Raw genomic sequence first — 17,471 nt, forward strand, 5'->3', positions numbered from 1 at the left:
TCAGGACCTTGGTAAGACATGGGTCAGGATATTAGCTCGGGATAATGTCAGGACTTTAGATATTGACTGCAGCAGGGCCTTAGAGACAGTGTCTCAGCCTGACTTAGGACTAGCATCAGAGCCTTTGTTAGGTACAGTGTCAGGGACTGAGTTAGGTGTAGTGTCAGGGCCTTAGTTAGGGACAGTGTCAGGGCCTGAGTTAGGACGAGCCTCCAGGCCTCAGTTAGGGCCAGGGTCACGGCCTCGGGACTAATTTTAGGGCCTTAGTTAGGAAGAGCATCAGGGATTTATTTAGCATAAGAAGCTCAACATTAGTTAAAGACAAGGTTAGGTTAAGGTCTAGGGATTGTGTCAGGGCATGACCTAGGGATAGTGTCAAGACCTTAGTTACTTAGGGCATCAGGGCCTAATTTAGGCCCAGTGTCAGGGCTTCAGGTAGGGATAGCGTCAGAGCCTGACTTAGGGAGAGCGACAGGGCTTGAGTGAGGCCTAGTGTCAGAGCCTTAGCTAGGGATAGTATCAGGGCATGACTTAGGAGCAGCATAAGGGCCTTGGTAGGATGAGCCTCAGGGGCTTGGTTAAAGACATTATCAGGGCCTCTGTTAGGGACAGCCTTAGGGCCTCCCTTAGGGACAGCGTCAGGGCTTACTTAGGGACAGTTTCAGGAGCTTGGTAAGAGATGGGTCCGGAAATTACCTCAGGATAGTGTCAGGACATTAGATATTGACGGCAGCAGGGCCTTAGTTAGGGACAGTGTCAAGGCCTTAGTTAGTACTAGCATCTGGGCCTCTGTTAGGTACAGTGTCAGGGCCTGAGTTAGGAATAGTGTTAGGGCCTTAGTTAGGGACAGTATCACGGCCTTGGGACTAAATTCAGGGCCTGAGGTAGTCACAGCCTAAGGGCTTTAGTTAGCATAAGAGGCAGGACATTTGCTAGGGACAGGGTTAGGGTAAAGTTTAGGGATCGTGTCAGGAAATGACCTAGGGATAGTGTCAAGAGCTTAGTTACAGTATCAGGGCCTTATTTAGGACCCGTGTCAGGGCTTCAGGTAGGGACAGCGTCAGTGCCTGACTCTGGGAGAGCAACAGGGCCTGAGTGAGGCCTAGCGTCAGGCCCATAGCTGGGGACACTGTCAGGGCATGATGTAGGAGCAGCATCAGGGCCTTTGTTGCATCAGCATTAGTGTCTTAGTTACAGACATGATCAGGGCCTGAGTTAGTCACAGCGTCAAGGCCTCAGTTAGGCATAGCTTCAGGGACTGAGTTACGGACAGCCTCAGGTCTTCACTTAGGAACAGCGACAGGGCTTCCTTAGGGACGGTGTCAGGACCTTGGTTAGAAATGGGTCAGGATATTAGCTCAGGATAGTGTCCGGATTTTAGTTATTGCCGGCAGCAGGGCCTATAATTAGAGATAGATTCCGGGTCTTAGTTAGGGACAGTGTCAGGGCCTTAATTAGGACTAGTCTGGGCCTTAGTTAGGGAGAGCATTACGGCTTCGGTGAGGATAAGGGGCAGGACGTTAGCTCGGGACAGAGTCAGGTTCCAGGCCAGTGGTAGTGTCAGGATGTGAGCTAGGGATAGGGTGAAGACCTTAGTCATTGAGAGCATCAGGGCCTTAGTTAGGACCAGCGTCAGGGCCTTCATCAGGACCAGTGTCAGGGCTTCACGTACGGACAGCGTCAGAGCCTAACTAAGGTACGGCAACAGGGCCTAAGTGAGGCCTATCTTTAGGGCCTGAGTTAGGGACAGTGTCAGGGCATGACTTAGGAGCCGTATAAGGGCCTCTGTAGGATCAGCATTAGGGTCTTCGTTAAAGACATTCTCAGGGCCTCTGTTAGGGACCGCCTCAGGGCCTCACTTAGGGACAGCGTCAGGGCTTACTTTGGGACAGTTTCAGGACCTTGGTAAGACATGGGTCAGGATATTAGCTCGGGATAATGTCAGGACTTTAGATATTGACTGCAGCAGGGCCTTAGAGACAGTGTCTCAGCCTGACTTAGGACTAGCATCAGAGCCTTTGTTAGGTACAGTGTCAGGGACTGAGTTAGGTGTAGTGTCAGGGCCTTAGTTAGGGACAGTGTCAGGGCCTGAGTTAGGACGAGCCTCCAGGCCTCAGTTAGGGCCAGGGTCACGGCCTCGGGACTAATTTTAGGGCCTTAGTTAGGAAGAGCATCAGGGATTTATTTAGCATAAGAAGCTCAACATTAGTTAAAGACAAGGTTAGGTTAAGGTCTAGGGATTGTGTCAGGGCATGACCTAGGGATAGTGTCAAGACCTTAGTTACTTAGGGCATCAGGGCCTAATTTAGGCCCAGTGTCAGGGCTTCAGGTAGGGATAGCGTCAGAGCCTGACTTAGGGAGAGCGACAGGGCTTGAGTGAGGCCTAGTGTCAGAGCCTTAGCTAGGGATAGTATCAGGGCATGACTTAGGAGCAGCATAAGGGCCTTGGTAGGATGAGCCTCAGGGGCTTGGTTAAAGACATTATCAGGGCCTCTGTTAGGGACAGCCTTAGGGCCTCCCTTAGGGACAGCGTCAGGGCTTACTTAGGGACAGTTTCAGGAGCTTGGTAAGAGATGGGTCCGGAAATTACCTCAGGATAGTGTCAGGACATTAGATATTGACGGCAGCAGGGCCTTAGTTAGGGACAGTGTCAAGGCCTTAGTTAGTACTAGCATCTGGGCCTCTGTTAGGTACAGTGTCAGGGCCTGAGTTAGGAATAGTGTTAGGGCCTTAGTTAGGGACAGTATCACGGCCTTGGGACTAAATTCAGGGCCTGAGGTAGTCACAGCCTAAGGGCTTTAGTTAGCATAAGAGGCAGGACATTTGCTAGGGACAGGGTTAGGGTAAAGTTTAGGGATCGTGTCAGGAAATGACCTAGGGATAGTGTCAAGAGCTTAGTTACAGTATCAGGGCCTTATTTAGGACCCGTGTCAGGGCTTCAGGTAGGGACAGCGTCAGTGCCTGACTCTGGGAGAGCAACAGGGCCTGAGTGAGGCCTAGCGTCAGGCCCATAGCTGGGGACACTGTCAGGGCATGATGTAGGAGCAGCATCAGGGCCTTTGTTGCATCAGCATTAGTGTCTTAGTTACAGACATGATCAGGGCCTGAGTTAGTCACAGCGTCAAGGCCTCAGTTAGGCATAGCTTCAGGGACTGAGTTACGGACAGCCTCAGGTCTTCACTTAGGAACAGCGACAGGGCTTCCTTAGGGACGGTGTCAGGACCTTGGTTAGAAATGGGTCAGGATATTAGCTCAGGATAGTGTCCGGATTTTAGTTATTGCCGGCAGCAGGGCCTATAATTAGAGATAGATTCCGGGTCTTAGTTAGGGACAGTGTCAGGGCCTTAATTAGGACTAGTCTGGGCCTTAGTTAGGGAGAGCATTACGGCTTCGGTGAGGATAAGGGGCAGGACGTTAGCTCGGGGACAGAGTCAGGTTCCAGGCCAGTGGTAGTGTCAGATGTGAGCTAGGGATAGGGTGAAGACCTTAGTTATTGAGAGCATCAGGGCCTTAGTTAGGACCAGCGTCAGGGCCTTCATCAGGACCAGTGTCAGGGCTTCACGTACGGACAGCGTCAGAGCCTAACTAAGGTACGGCAACAGGGCCTAAGTGAGGCCTATCTTTAGGGCCTGAGTTAGGGACAGTGTCAGGGCATGACTTAGGAGCCGTATAAGGGCCTCTGTAGGATCAGCATTAGGGTCTTCGTTAAAGACATTCTCAGGGCCTCTGTTAGGGACCGCCTCAGGGCCTCACTTAGGGACAGCGTCAGGGCTTACTTTGGGACAGTTTCAGGACCTTGGTAAGACATGGGTCAGGATATTAGCTCGGGGATAATGTCAGGACTTTAGATATTGACTGCAGCAGGGCCTTAGAGACAGTGTCTCAGCCTGACTTAGGACTAGCATCAGAGCCTTTGTTAGGTACAGTGTCAGGGACTGAGTTAGGTGTAGTGTCAGGGGCCTTAGTTAGGGACAGTGTCAGGGCCTGAGTTAGGACGAGCCTCCAGGCCTCAGTTAGGGCCAGGGTCACGGCCTCGGGACTAATTTTAGGGCCTTAGTTAGGAAGAGCATCAGGGATTTATTTAGCATAAGAAGCTCAACATTAGTTAAAGACAAGGTTAGGTTAAGGTCTAGGGATTGTGTCAGGGCATGACCTAGGGATAGTGTCAAGACCTTAGTTACTTAGGGCATCAGGGCCTAATTTAGGCCCAGTGTCAGGGCTTCAGGTAGGGATAGCGTCAGAGCCTGACTTAGGGAGAGCGACAGGGCTTGAGTGAGGCCTAGTGTCAGAGCCTTAGCTAGGGATAGTATCAGGCATGACTTAGGAGCAGCATAAGGGCCTTGGTAGGATCAGCCTCAGGGGCTTGGTTAAAGACATTATCAGGGCCTCTGTTAGGGACAGCCTTAGGGCCTCCCTTAGGGACAGCGTCAGGGCTTACTTAGGGACAGTTTCAGGAGCTTGGTAAGAGATGGGTCCGGAATTACCTCAGGATAGTGTCAGGACATTAGATATTGACGGCAGCAGGGCCTTAGTTAGGGACAGTGTCAAGGCCTTAGTTAGTACTGGCATCTGGGCCTCTGTTAGGTACAGTGTCAGGGCCTGAGTTAGGAATAGTGTTAGGGCCTTAGTTAGGGACAGTATCACGGCCTTGGGACTAAATTCAGGGCCTGAGGTAGTCACAGCCTAAGGGCTTTAGTTAGCATAAGAGGCAGGACATTTGCTAGGGACAGGGTTAGGGTAAAGTTTAGGGATCGTGTCAGGAAATGACCTAGGGATAGTGTCAAGAGCTTAGTTACAGTATCAGGCCTTATTTAGGACCCGTGTCAGGGCTTCAGGTAGGGGACAGCGTCAGTGCCTGACTCTGGGAGAGCAACAGGGCCTGAGTGAGGCCTAGCGTCAGGCCCATAGCTGGGGACACTGTCAGGGCATGATGTAGGAGCAGCATCAGGGCCTTTGTTGCATCAGCATTAGTGTCTTAGTTACAGACATGATCAGGGCCTGAGTTAGTCACAGCGTCAAGGCCTCAGTTAGGCATAGCTTCAGGGACTGAGTTACGGACAGCCTCAGGTCTTCACTTAGGAACAGCGACAGGGCTTCCTTAGGGACGGGTGTCAGGACCTTGGTTAGAAATGGGTCAGGATATTAGCTCAGGATAGCGTCCGGATTTTAGTTATTGCCGGCAGCAGGGCCTATATTAGAGATAGATTCCGGGCCTTAGTTAGGGACAGTGTCAGGGCCTTAATTAGGACTAGTCTGGGCCTTAGTTAGGGAGAGCATTACGGCTTCGGTGAGGATAAGGGGCAGGACGTTAGCTCGGGACAGAGTCAGGTTCCAGGCCAGTGGTAGTGTCAGGATGTGAGCTAGGGTTAGGGGTGAAGACCTTAGTTATTGAGAGCATCAGGGCCTTAGTTAGGGACCAGCGTCAGGGCCTTCATCAGGACCAGTGTCAGGGCTTCACGTAACGGACAGCGTCAGAGCCTAACTAAGGTACGGCAACAGGGCCTAAGTGAGGCCTATCTTTAGGGCCTGAGTTAGGGACAGTGTCAGGGCATGACTTAGGAGCCGTATAAGGGCCTCTGTAGGATCAGCATTAGGGTCTTCGTTAAAGACATTCTCAGGGCCTCTGTTAGGGACCGCCTCAGGGCCTCAGTTAGGGACAGCGTCAGGGCTTACTTTGGGACAGTTTCAGGACCTTGTAAGACATGGGTCAGGATATTAGCTCGGGATAATGTCAGGACTTTAGATATTGACTGCAGCAGGGCCTTAGAGACAGTGTCTCAGCCTGACTTAGGACTAGCATCAGAGCCTTTGTTAGGTACAGTGTCAGGGACTGAGTTAGGTGTAGTGTCAGGGCCTTAGTTAGGGACAGTGTCAGGGCCTGAGTTAGGACGAGCCTCCAGGCCTCAGTTAGGGCCAGGGTCTCGGCCTCGGGGACTAATTTTAGGGCCTTAGTTAGGAAGAGCATCAGGGATTTATTTAGCATAAGAAGCTCAACATTAGTTAAAGACAAGGTTAGGTTAAGGTCTAGGGATTGTGTCAGGGCATGACCTAGGGATAGTGTCAAGACCTTAGTTACTTAGGGCATCAGGGCCTAATTTAGGCCCAGTGTCAGGGCTTCAGGTAGGGATAGCGTCAGAGCCTGACTTAGGGAGAGCGACAGGGCTTGAGTGAGGCCTAGTGTCAGAGCCTTAGCTAGGGATAGTATCAGGGCATGACTTAGGAGCAGCATAAGGGCCTTGGTAGGATCAGCCTCAGGGGCTTGGTTAAAGACATTATCAGGGCCTCTGTTAGGGACAGCCTTAGGGCCTCCCTTAGGGACAGCGTCAGGGCTTACTTAGGGACAGTTTTCAGGAGCTTGGTAAGAGATGGGTCCGGAAATTACCTCAGGATAGTGTCAGGACATTAGATATTGACGGCAGCAGGGCCTAGAGTTAGGGACAGTGTCAAGGCCTTAGTTAGTACTAGCATCTGGGCCTCTGTTAGGTACAGTGTCAGGGCCTGAGTTAGGAATAGTGTTAGGGCCTTAGTTAGGGACAGTATCACGGCCTTGGGACTAAATTCAGGGCCTGAGGTAGTCACAGCCTAAGGGCTTTAGTTAGCATAAGAGGCAGGACATTTGCTAGGGACAGGGTTAGGGTAAAGTTTAGGGATCGTGTCAGGAAATGACCTAGGGATAGTGTCAAGAGCTTAGTTACAGTATCAGGGCCTTATTTAGGACCCGTGTCAGGGCTTCAGGTAGGGACAGCGTCAGTGCCTGACTCTGGGAGAGCAACAGGGCCTGAGTGAGGCCTAGCGTCAGGCCCATAGCTGGGGACACTGTCAGGGCATGATGTAGGAGCAGCATCAGGGCCTTTGTTGCATCAGCATTAGTGTCTTAGTTACAGACATGATCAGGGCCTGAGTTAGTCACAGCGTCAAGGCCTCAGTTAGGCATAGCTTCAGGGACTGAGTTACGGACAGCCTCAGGTCTTCACTTAGGAACAGCGACAGGGCTTCCTTAGGACGGTGTCAGGACCTTGGTTAGAAATGGGTCAGGATATTAGCTCAGGATAGTGTCCGGATTTTAGTTATTGCCGGCAGCAGGGCCTATAATTAGAGATAGATTCCGGGTCTTAGTTAGGGACAGTGTCAGGGCCTTAATTAGGACTAGTCTGGGCCTTAGTTAGGGAGAGCATTACGGCTTCGGTGAGGATAAGGGGCAGGACGTTAGCTCGGGACAGAGTCAGGTTCCAGGCCAGTGGTAGTGTCAGGATGTGAGCTAGGGATAGGGTGAAGACCTTAGTTATTGAGAGCATCAGGGCCTTAGTTAGGACCAGCGTCAGGGCCTTCATCAGGACCAGTGTCACGGCTTCACGTACGGACAGCGTCAGAGCCTAACTAAGGTACGGCAACAGGGCCCTAAGTGAGGCCTATCTTTAGGGCCTGAGTTAGGGACAGTGTCGGCATGACTTAGGAGCCGTATAAGGGCCTCTGTAGGATCAGCATTAGGGTCTTCGTTAAAGACATTCTCAGAGCCTCTGTTAGGGACCGCCTCAGGGCCTCACTTAGGGACAGCGTCAGGGCTTACTTTGGGACAGTTTTCAGGACCTTGGTAAGACATGGGTCAGGATATTAGCTCGGGATAATGTCAGGACTTTAGATATTGACTGCAGCAGGGCCTTAGAGACAGTGTCTCAGCCTGACTTAGGACTAGCATCAGAGCCTTTGTTAGGTACAGTGTCAGGGACTGAGTTAGGTGTAGTGTCAGGGCCTTAGTTAGGGACAGTGTCAGGGCCTGAGTTAGGACGAGCCTCCAGGCCTCAGTTAGTGCCAGGGTCACGGCCTCGGGACTAATTTTAGGGCCTTAGTTAGGAAGAGCATCAGGGATTTATTTAGCATAAGAAGCTCAACATTAGTTAAAGACAAGGTTAGGTTAAGGTCTAGGGATTGTGTCAGGGCTATGACCTAGGGATAGTGTCAAGACCTTAGTTACTTAGGGCATCAGGGCCTAATTTAGGCCCAGTGTCAGGGCTTCAGGTAGGGGATAGCGTCAGAGCCTGACTTAGGGAGAGCGACAGGGCTTGAGTGAGGCCTAGTGTCAGAGCCTTAGCTAGGGATAGTATCAGGGCATGACTTAGGAGCAGCATAAGGGCCTTGGTAGGATCAGCCTCAGGGGCTTGGTTAAAGACATTATCAGGGCCTCTGTTAGGGACAGCCTTAGGGCCTCCCTTAGGGACAGCGTCAGGGCTTACTTAGGGACAGTTTCAGGAGCTTGGTAAGAGATGGGTCCGGAAATTACCTCAGGATAGTGTCAGGACATTAGATATTGACGGCAGCAGGGCCTTAGTTAGGGACAGTGTCAAGGCCTTAGTTAGTACTAGCATCTGGGCCTCTGTTAGGTACAGTGTCAGGGCCTGAGTTAGGAATAGTGTTAGGGCCTTAGTTAGGGACAGTATCACGGCCTTGGGGACTAAATTCAGGGCCTGAGGTAGTCACAGCCTAAGGGCTTTAGTTAGCATAAGAGGCAGGACATTTGCTAGGGACAGGGTTAGGGTAAAGTTTAGGGATCGTGTCAGGAAATGACCTAGGGATAGTGTCAAGAGCTTAGTTACAGTATCAGGGCCTTATTTAGGACCCGTGTCAGGGCTTCAGGTAGGGACAGCGTCAGTGCCTGACTCTGGGAGAGCAACAGGGCCTGAGTGAGGCCTAGCGTCAGGCTCATAGCTGGGGACACTGTCAGGGCATGATGTAGGAGCAGCATCAGGGCCTTTGTTGCATCAGCATTAGTGTCTTAGTTACAGACATGATCAGGGCCTGAGTTAGTCACAGCGTCAAGGCCTCAGTTAGGCATAGCTTCAGGGACTGAGTTACGGACAGCCTCAGGTCTTCACTTAGGAACAGCGACAGGGCTTCCTTAGGGACGGTGTCAGGACCTTGGTTAGAAATGGGTCAGGATATTAGCTCAGGATAGCGTCCGGATTTTAGTTATTGCCGGCAGCAGGGCCTATAATTAGAGATAGATTCCGGGTCTTAGTTAGGGACAGTGTCAGGGCCTTAATTAGGACTAGTCTGGGCCTTAGTTAGGGAGAGCATTACGGCTTCGGTGAGGATAAGGGGGCAGGACGTTAGCTCGGGACAGAGTCAGGTTCCAGGCCAGTGGTAGTGTCAGGATGTGAGCTAGGGATAGGGTGAAGACCTTAGTCATTGAGAGCATCAGGGCCTTAGTTAGGACCAGCGTCAGGGCCTTCATCAGGACCAGTGTCAGGGCTTCACGTACGGACAGCGTCAGAGCCTAACTAAGGTACGGCAACAGGGCCTAAGTGAGGCCTATCTTTAGGGCCTGAGTTAGGGACAGTGTCAGGGCATGACTTAGGAGCCGTATAAGGGCCTCTGTAGGATCAGCATTAGGGTCTTCGTTAAAGACATTCTCAGGGCCTCTGTTAGGGGACCGCCTCAGGGCCTCACTTAGGGACAGCGTCAGGGCTTACTTTGGGACAGTTTCAGGACCTTGGTAAGACATGGGTCAGGATATTAGCTCGGGATAATGTCAGGACTTTAGATATTGACTGCAGCAGGGCCTTAGAGACAGTGTCTCAGCCTGACTTAGGACTAGCATCAGAGCCTTTGTTAGGTACAGTGTCAGGGACTGAGTTAGGTGTAGTGTCAGGGCCTTAGTTAGGGACAGTGTCAGGGCCTGAGTTAGGACGAGCCTCCAGGCCTCAGTTAGGGCCAGGGTCACGGCCTCGGGACTAATTTTAGGGCCTTAGTTAGGAAGAGCATCAGGGATTATTTATCATAAGAAGCTCAACATTAGTTAAAGACAAGGTTAGGTTAAGGTCTAGGGATTGTGTCAGGGCATGACCTAGGGATAGTGTCAAGACCTTAGTTACTTAGGGCATCAGGGCCTAATTTAGGCCCAGTGTCAGGGCTTCAGGTAGGGATAGCGTCAGAGCCTGACTTAGGAGAGCGACAGGGCTTGAGTGAGGCCTAGTGTCAGAGCCTTAGCTAGGGATAGTATCAGGGCATGACTTAGGAGGCAGCATAAGGGCCTTGGTAGGATGAGCCTCAGGGGCTTGGTTAAAGACATTATCAGGGCCTCTGTTAGGGACAGCCTTAGGGCCTCCCTTAGGGACAGCGTCAGGGCTTACTTAGGGACAGTTTCAGGAGCTTGGTAAGAGATGGGTCCGGAAATTACCTCAGGATAGTGTCAGGACATTAGATATTGACGGCAGCAGGGCCTTAGTTAGGGACAGTGTCAAGGCCTTAGTTAGTACTAGCATCTGGGCCTCTGTTAGGTACAGTGTCAGGGCCTGAGTTAGGAATAGTGTTAGGGCCTTAGTTAGGGACAGTATCACGGCCCTTGGGACTAAATTCAGGGCCTGAGGTAGTCACAGCCTAAGGGCTTTAGTTTAGCATAAGAGGCAGGACATTTGCTAGGGACAGGGTTAGGGTAAAGTTTAGGGATCGTGTCAGAAATGACCTAGGGATAGTGTCAAGAGCTTAGTTACAGTATCAGGCCTTATTTAGGACCCGTGTCAGGGCTTCAGGTAGGGACAGCGTCAGTGCCTGACTCTGGGAGAGCAACAGGGGCCTGAGTGAGGCCTAGCGTCAGGCCCATAGCTGGGGACACTGTCAGGGCATGATGTAGGAGCAGCATCAGGGCCTTGTTGCATCAGCATTAGTGTCTTAGTTACAGACATGATCAGGGCCTGAGTTAGTCACAGCGTCAAGGCCTCAGTTAGGCATAGCTTCAGGGACTGAGTTACGGACAGCCTCAGGTCTTCACTTAGGAAACAGCGACAGGGCTTCCTTAGGGACGGTGTCAGGACCTTGGTTAGAAATGGGTCAGGATATTAGCTCAGGATAGCGTCCGGATTTTAGTTATTGCCGGCAGCAGGGCCTATAATTAGAGATAGATTCCGGGTCTTAGTTAGGGACAGTGTCAGGGCCTTAATTAGGACTAGTCTGGGCCTTAGTTAGGGAGAGCATTACGGCTTCGGTGAGGATAAGGGGCAGGACGTTAGCTCGGGACAGAGTCAGGTTCCAGGCCAGTGGTAGTGTCAGGATGTGAGCTAGGGATAGGGTGAAGACCTTAGTCATTGAGAGCATCAGGGCCTTAGTTAGGACCAGCGTCAGGGCCTTCATCAGGACCAGTGTCAGGGCTTCACGTACGGACAGCGTCAGAGCCTAACTAAGGTACGGCAACAGGGCCTAAGTGAGGCCTATCTTTAGGGCCTGAGTTAGGGACAGTGTCAGGGCATGACTTAGGAGCCGTATAAGGGCCTCTGTAGGATCAGCATTAGGGTCTTCGTTAAAGACATTCTCAGGGCCTCTGTTAGGGACCGCCTCAGGGCCTCACTTAGGGACAGCGTCAGGCTTACTTTGGGGACAGTTTCAGGACCTTGGTAAGACATGGGTCAGGATATTAGCTCGGGATAATGTCAGGACTTTAGATATTGACTGCAGCAGGGCCTTAGAGACAGTGTCTCAGCCTGACTTAGGACTAGCATCAGAGCCTTTGTTAGGTACAGTGTCAGGGACTGAGTTAGGTGTAGTGTCAGGGCCTTAGTTAGGGACAGTGTCAGGGCCTGAGTTAGGACGAGCCTCCAGGCCTCAGTTAGGGCCAGGGTCACGGCCTCGGGACTAATTTTAGGGCCTTAGTTAGGAAGAGCATCAGGGATTTATTTATCATAAGAAGCTCAACATTAGTTAAAGAAGGTTAGGTTAAGGTCTAGGGATTGTGTCAGGGCATGACCTAGGGATAGTGTCAAGACCTTAGTTACTTAGGGCATCAGGGCCTAATTTAGGCCCAGTGTCAGGGCTTCAGGTAGGGATAGCGTCAGAGCCTGACTTAGGGAGAGCGACAGGGCTTGAGTGAGGCCTAGTGTCAGAGCCTTAGCTAGGGATAGTATCAGGGCATGACTTAGGAGCAGCATAAGGGCCTTGGTAGGATCAGCCTCAGGGGCTTTGTTAAAGACATTATCAGGGCCTCTGTTAGGGACAGCCTTAGGGCCTCCCTTAGGGACAGCGTCAGGGCTTACTTAGGGACAGTTTCAGGAGCTTGGTAAGAGATGGGTCCGGAAATTACCTCAGGATAGTGTCAGGACATTAGATATTGACGGCAGCAGGGCCTTAGTTAGGGACAGTGTCAAGGCCTTAGTTAGTACTAGCATCTGGGCCTCTGTTAGGTACAGTGTCAGGGCCTGAGTTAGGAATAGTGTTAGGGCCTTAGTTAGGGACAGTATCACGGCCTTGGGACTAAATTCAGGGCCTGAGGTAGTCACAGCCTAAGGGCTTTAGTTAGCATAAGAGGCAGGACATTTGCTAGGGACAGGGTTAGGGTAAAGTTTAGGGATCGTGTCAGGAAATGACCTAGGGATAGTGTCAAGAGCTTAGTTACAGTATCAGGGCCTTATTTAGGACCCGTGTCAGGGCTTCAGGTAGGGACAGCGTCAGTGCCTGACTCTGGGAGAGCAACAGGGCCTGAGTGAGGCCTAGCGTCAGGCCCATAGCTGGGGACACTGTCAGGGCATGATGTAGGAGCAGCATCAGGGCCTTTGTTGCATCAGCATTAGTGTCTTAGTTACAGACATGATCAGGGCCTGAGTTAGTCACAGCGTCAAGGCCTCAGTTAGGCATAGCTTCAGGGACTGAGTTACGGACAGCCTCAGGTCTTCACTTAGGAACAGCGACAGGGCTTCCTTAGGGACGGTGTCAGGACCTTGGTTAGAAATGGGTCAGGATATTAGCTCAGGATAGCGTCCGGATTTTAGTTATTGCCGGCAGCAGGGCCTATAATTAGAGATAGATTCCGGGCCTTAGTTAGGGACAGTGTCAGGGCCTTAATTAGGACTAGTCTGGGCCTTAGTTAGGGAGAGCATTACGGCTTCGGTGAGGATAAGGGGCAGCACGTTAGCTCGGGACAGAGTCAGGTTCCAGGCCAGTGGTAGTGTCAGGATGTGAGCTAGGGATAGGGTGAAGACCTTAGTCATTGAGAGCATCAGGGCCTTAGTTAGGACCAGCGTCAGGGCCTTCATCAGGACCAGTGTCAGGGCTTCACGTACGGACAGCGTCAGAGCCTAACTAAGGTACGGCAACAGGGCCTAAGTGAGGCCTATCTTTAGGGCCTGAGTTAGGGACAGTGTCAGGGCATGACTTAGGAGCCGTATAAGGGCCTCTGTAGGATCAGCATTAGGGTCTTCGTTAAAGACATTCTCAGGGCCTCTGTTAGGGACCGCCTCAGGGCCTCACTTAGGGACAGCGTCAGGGCTTACTTTGGGACAGTTTCAGGACCTTGGTAAGACATGGGTCAGGATATTAGCTCGGGATAATGTCAGGACTTTAGATATTGACTGCAGCAGGGCCTTAGAGACAGTGTCTCAGCCTGACTTAGGACTAGCATCAGAGCCTTTGTTAGGTACAGTGTCAGGGACTGAGTTAGGTGTAGTGTCAGGGCCTTAGTTAGGGACAGTGTCAGGGCCTGAGTTAGGACGAGCCTCCAGGCCTCAGTTAGGGCCAGGGTCACGGCCTCGGGACTAATTTTAGGGCCTTAGTTAGGAAGAGCATCAGGGATTTATTTAGCATAAGAAGCTCAACATTAGTTAAAGACAAGGTTAGGTTAAGGTCTAGGGATTGTGTCAGGGCATGACCTAGGGATAGTGTCAAGACCTTAGTTACTTAGGGCATCAGGGCCTAATTTAGGCCCAGTGTCAGGGCTTCAGCTAGGGATAGCGTCAGAGCCTGACTTAGGGAGAGCGACAGGGCTTGAGTGAGGCCTAGTGTCAGAGCCTTAGCTAGGGATAGTATCAGGGCATGACTTAGGAGCAGCATAAGGGCCTTGGTAGGATCAGCCTCAGGGGCTTGGTTAAAGACATTATCAGGGCCTCTGTTAGGGACAGCCTTAGGGCCTCCCTTAGGGACAGCGTCAGGGCTTACTTAGGGACAGTTTCAGGAGCTTGGTAAGAGATGGGTCCGGAAATTACCTCAGGATAGTGTCAGGACATTAGATATTGACGGCAGCAGGGCCTTAGTTAGGGACAGTGTCAAGGCCTTAGTTAGTACTAGCATCTGGGCCTCTGTTAGGTACAGTGTCAGGGCCTGAGTTAGGAATAGTGTTAGGGCCTTAGTTAGGGACAGTATCACGGCCTTGGGACTAAATTCAGGGCCTGAGGTAGTCACAGCCTAAGGGCTTTAGTTAGCATAAGAGGCAGGACATTTGCTAGGGACAGGGTTAGGGTAAAGTTTAGGGATCGTGTCAGGAAATGACCTAGGGATAGTGTCAAGAGCTTAGTTACAGTATCAGGGCCTTATTTAGGACCCGTGTCAGGGCTTCAGGTAGGGACAGCGTCAGTGCCTGACTCTGGGAGAGCAACAGGGCCTGAGTGAGGCCTAGCGTCAGGCCCATAGCTGGGGACACTGTCAGGGCATGATGTAGGAGCAGCATCAGGGCCTTTGTTGCATCAGCATTAGTGTCTTAGTTACAGACATGATCAGGGCCTGAGTTAGTCACAGCGTCAAGGCCTCAGTTAGGCATAGCTTCAGGGACTGAGTTACGGACAGCCTCAGGTCTTCACTTAGGAACAGCGACAGGGCTTCCTTAGGGACGGTGTCAGGACCTTGGTTAGAAATGGGTCAGGATATTAGCTCAGGATAGCGTCCGGATTTTAGTTATTGCCGGCAGCAGGGCCTATAATTAGAGATAGATTCCGGGTCTTAGTTAGGGACAGTGTCAGGGCCTTAATTAGGACTAGTCTGGGCCTTAGTTAGGGAGAGCATTACGGCTTCGGTGAGGATAAGGGGCAGGACGTTAGCTCGGGACAGAGTCAGGTTCCAGGCCAGTGGTAGTGTCAGGATATGAGCTAGGGATAGGGTGAAGACCTTAGTTATTGAGAGCATCAGGGCCTTAGTTAGGACCAGCGTCAGGGCCTTCATCAGGACCAGTGTCAGGGCTTCACGTACGGACAGCGTCAGAGCCTAACTAAGGTACGGCAACAGGGCCTAAGTGAGGCCTATCTTTAGGGCCTGAGTTAGGGACAGTGTCGGCATGACTTAGGAGCCGTATAAGGGCCTCTGTAGGATCAGCATTAGGGTCTTCGTTAAAGACATTCTCAGGGCCTCTGTTAGGGACCGCCTCAGGGCCTCACTTAGGGACAGCGTCAGGGCTTACTTTGGGACAGTTTCAGGACCTTGGTAAGACATGGGTCAGGATATTAGCTCGGGATAATGTCAGGACTTTAGATATTGACTGCAGCAGGGCCTTAGAGACAGTGTCTCAGCCTGACTTAGGACTAGCATCAGAGCCTTTGTTAGGTACAGTGTCAGGGACTGAGTTAGGTGTAGTGTCAGGGCCTTAGTTAGGGACAGTGTCAGGGCCTGAGTTAGGACGAGCCTCCAGGCCTCAGTTAGGGCCAGGGTCACGGCCTCGGGACTAATTTTAGGGCCTTAGTTAGGAAGAGCATCAGGGATTTATTTAGCATAAGAAGCTCAACATTAGTTAAAGACAAGGTTAGGTTAAGGTCTAGGGATTGTGTCAGGGCATGACCTAGGGATAGTGTCAAGACCTTAGTTACTTAGGGCATCAGGGCCTAATTTAGGCCCAGTGTCAGGGCTTCAGGTAGGGATAGCGTCAGAGCCTGACTTAGGGAGAGCGACAGGGCTTGAGTGAGGCCTAGTGTCAGAGCCTTAGCTAGGGATAGTATCAGGGCATGACTTAGGAGCAGCATAAGGGCCTTGGTAGGATGAGCCTCAGGGGCTTGGTTAAAGACATTATCAGGGCCTCTGTTAGGGACAGCCTTAGGGCCTCCCTTAGGGACAGCGTCAGGGCTTACTTAGGGACAGTTTCAGGAGCTTGGTAAGAGATGGGTCCGGAAATTACCTCAGGATAGTGTCAGGACATTAGATATTGACGGCAGCAGGGCCTTAGTTAGGGACAGTGTCAAGGCCTTAGTTAGTACTGGCATCTGGGCCTCTGTTAGGTACAGTGTCAGGGCCTGAGTTAGGAATAGTGTTAGGTCCTTAGTTAGGGACAGTATCACGGCCTTGGGGCTAAATTCAGGGCCTGAGGTAGTCACAGCCTAAGGGCTTTAGTTAGCATAAGAGGCAGGACATTTGCTAGGGACAGGGTTAGGGTAAAGTTTAGGGATCGTGTCAGGAAATGACCTAGGGATAGTGTCAAGAGCTTAGTTACAGTATCAGGGCCTTATTTAGGACCCATGTCAGGGCTTCAGGTAGGGACAGCGTCAGTGCCTGACTCTGGGAGAGCAACAGGGCCTGAGTGAGGCCTAGCGTCAGGCCCATAGCTGGGGACACTGTCAGGGCATGATGTAGGAGCAGCATCAGGGCCTTTGTTGCATCAGCATTAGTGTCTTAGTTACAGACATGATCAGGGCCTGAGTTAGTCACAGCGTCAAGGCCTCAGTTAGGCATAGCTTCAGGGACTGAGTTACGGACAGCCTCAGGTCTTCACTTAGGAACAGCGACAGGGCTTCCTTAGGGACGGTGTCAGGACCTTGGTTAGAAATGGGTCAGGATATTAGCTCAGGATAGCGTCCGGATTTTAGTTATTGCCGGCAGCAGGGCCTATATTAGAGATAGATTCCGGGCCTTAGTTAGGGACAGTGTCAGGGCCTTAATTAGGACTAGTCTGGGCCTTAGTTAGGGAGAGCATTACGGCTTCGGTGAGGATAAGGGGCAGGACGTTAGCTCGGGACAGAGTCAGGTTCCAGGCCAGTGGTAGTGTCAGGATGTGAGCTAGGGATAGGGTGAAGACCTTAGTCATTGAGAGCATCAGGGCCTTAGTTAGGACCAGCGTCAGGGCATTCATCAGGACCAGTGTCAGGGCTTCACGTACGGACAGCGTCAGAGCCTAACTAAGGTACGGCAACAGGGCCTAAGTGAGGCCTATCTTTAGGGCCTGAGTTAGGGACAGTGTCAGGGCATGACTTAGGAGCCGTATAAGGGCCTCTGTAGGATCAGCATTAGGGTCTTCGTTAAAGACATTCTCAGGGCCTCTGTTAGGGACCGCCTCAGGGCCTCACTTAGGGACAGCGTCAGGGCTTACTTTGGGACAGTTTCAGGACCTTGGTAAGACATGGGTCAGGATATTAGCTCGGGATAATGTCAGGACTTTAGATATTGACTGCAGCAGGGCCTTAGAGACAGTGTCTCAGCCTGACTTAGGACTAGCATCAGAGCCTTTGTTAGGTACAGTGTCAGGGACTGAGTTAGGTGTAGTGTCAGGGCCTTAGTTAGGGACAGTGTCAGGGCCTGAGTTAGGACGAGCCTCCAGGCCTCAGTTAGGGCCAGGGTCACAGCCTCGGGACTAATTTTAGGGCCTTAGTTAGGAAGAGCATCAGGGATTTATTTAGCATAAGAAGCTCAACATTAGTTAAAGACAAGGTTAGGTTAAGGTCTAGGGATTGTGTCAGGGCATGACCTAGGGATAGTGTCAAGACCTTAGTTACTTCGGGCATCAGGGCCTAATTTAGGCCCAG

The 17,471-nt window shown here is 51.5% G+C and overlaps 1 protein-coding gene across 1 annotated transcript in view; it reads right to left on the reverse strand.

Annotated features, from left to right (window-relative positions):
* LOC132350467 (myosin-13-like) overlaps positions 1-17,471 on the reverse strand; it is a 1,192,166-nt gene that overhangs the window by 513,628 nt on the left and 661,067 nt on the right.

This window comes from Balaenoptera ricei, chromosome 16 (assembly GCF_028023285.1).
Source record: "Balaenoptera ricei isolate mBalRic1 chromosome 16, mBalRic1.hap2, whole genome shotgun sequence".
NCBI lineage: Eukaryota > Metazoa > Chordata > Mammalia > Artiodactyla > Balaenopteridae > Balaenoptera > Balaenoptera ricei.